The sequence below is a fragment of the Trichosurus vulpecula genome, chromosome 4 (assembly GCF_011100635.1).
Source record: "Trichosurus vulpecula isolate mTriVul1 chromosome 4, mTriVul1.pri, whole genome shotgun sequence".
Lineage (NCBI taxonomy): Eukaryota > Metazoa > Chordata > Mammalia > Diprotodontia > Phalangeridae > Trichosurus > Trichosurus vulpecula.
Window position 1 is genome coordinate 123,190,206 of NC_050576.1, and position 1,966 is coordinate 123,192,171.

The 1,966-nt window shown below is 44.6% G+C and overlaps 1 pseudogene; it reads left to right on the forward strand.

Moving 5' to 3' along the window:
• The first annotated feature begins 527 nt into the window (after nt 1-527).
• On the forward strand, nt 528-1,195 carry LOC118848299 (annotated as a pseudogene).
• The last annotated feature ends 771 nt before the right edge of the window (nt 1,196-1,966 follow it).

Genomic DNA, 1,966 nt, shown 5'->3' on the forward strand with positions numbered 1-1,966 from the left:
AGAACGCTTCTTTTGTAGTTCATTAAGAATGCTTTAAGATGAAATTAGATGTTATTAACTAAATACAATTGTGTCAATACTTTAATGACTGTCTTTAAGGAGAGACATACTTTAAGGAGAGACTTTTTTTAAGAAAATAAAACACTTATGAAAGATTTTTTGGCTTTATAGCCATATCTAGTAAGCATTTCTTGGAGAAAGTTGTATGTCTTTCAGATATTTTATTACAGAGGCAGAATATGGTAGTTGATGGAAGACTAGTCAGGAAGACATAGATTCAAAAACTGACACATACTAGCTGTGTGACCCTCAGCAAGTTACCTAATCTCTTTGCAATCCTAGCAATTTTTTTAAGTTTCTAAGGTCACAAGTAAGAGATAAGTTATTGATCTGTAGTTTTTCCCCCTAGAACATAGACCAGAAGCGTCGGCCGCTCTGCGCCACCCCGGTTCCACTGGGCCTGAGTGGGTGGGGCCGCCGAGCTCCCCGGATCGCCCCGAACGAACGAACGAACGCACGTACGCACGCACCCCGGTTGGGAGGCCTCGCCATGCCGCTCCCCGTAGCTCTGCAGTCCCGCCTGGCCAAGCGCGGCATCCTCAAACACATGGAGCCCGAGCCGGAGGAAGAGATCATCGCCGAGGACTATGACGACGACCCTGTGGACTACGAGGGCGCCAGGATCGAGGGCCTGCCGCCCAACTGGTACAAAGTGTTCGACCCAGTCTGTGGCCTTCCTTACTATTGGAACGTGGAGATAGATCTTGTGTCCTGGCTGAACCCCCACGATCCCAGCTCTGTCATCACCAAGGCAGCCAAGAAACTCAGAAGCAACTTGGATCCAGAAGATAAGCTGGACCGTGCCTACGAAAAGCTGGAAAGAGAGGAGATGAAGGAACGACGTTACCATCGAAGGGAAGAGTTGGCCCCCTACCCCAAGGGCAAGAAAGTCAGCCGGAAGGATGAAGAATTGGATCCTATGGACCCTAGTGCCTATTCTGATGCCCCGAGAGGTACATGGTCTACAGGTCTCCCCAAACGGAATGAGGCAAAAACGGGCTGACACAACAGCAGCTGGGCCCCTGTTCCAGCAGCGGCCATACCCCTCCCCAGGGGCAGTGCTTCGGGCCAATGCTGAGGCCTCACGAGCCAAACAGCAAGACTGAGACAGAGCCCAGCCTCTCCTCCAGACCTCCCCAACTTGTGTTCACAATAAAGCGTTTTCCTTTCAAAAAAAAAAAGTTATTGATCTGTATTGGTTGGTAGAGTTCCCAAAATTGGAGAGCACCATTTGAGAGTCTGGATGGCATAGAGGATAAAGCACTGGGTTGGGAGTTCAGAAGACCTGGGTTTGAATTAGATCTCAGACACTTCCTATTATGTGACTCTGGACAAGTCTCATAACTGCTATGGGTCTTAGTATCCTCATCTGTAAACTGAAGAGGTTAATCCTGATGACTTCAAAGGTTCCTTCCGACTCTAGATCTATGGTACAATGATGCGATATACGTATGTAGGTAGGTAGGTATGCATATATTTATCTATCTATCCATCTGTCTGTCTATCTTCCTATCAATAGTATGCATCTAGAGAGATCCGTATCTTATATACACAGCATATATACATATATACACACATATACATATACCCACATTCATACTTATGTGTATGTATATATACATATATCCACACATCGCATTTACACAGAACTTTAAGGTATGCAAGACACTTTACATACATTATTTCATTTGATTCTCATTTTTTAAAAAATAGGAGTTAGCGCTATCCTCATTTTACAGATGAAGAAACTGGAAGCTCAAAGAGACTGAGTAATTTGCTCATAGCCAAAGAACTGGGAATTATTTCAGGTGGGATTCAAACCCAGGTCTTGCTAACTCCAAGTTTTATGCTCTATCCACTACACAATCTTGCATCATTTTATCTAATAATGATAATAGCAGTTAAT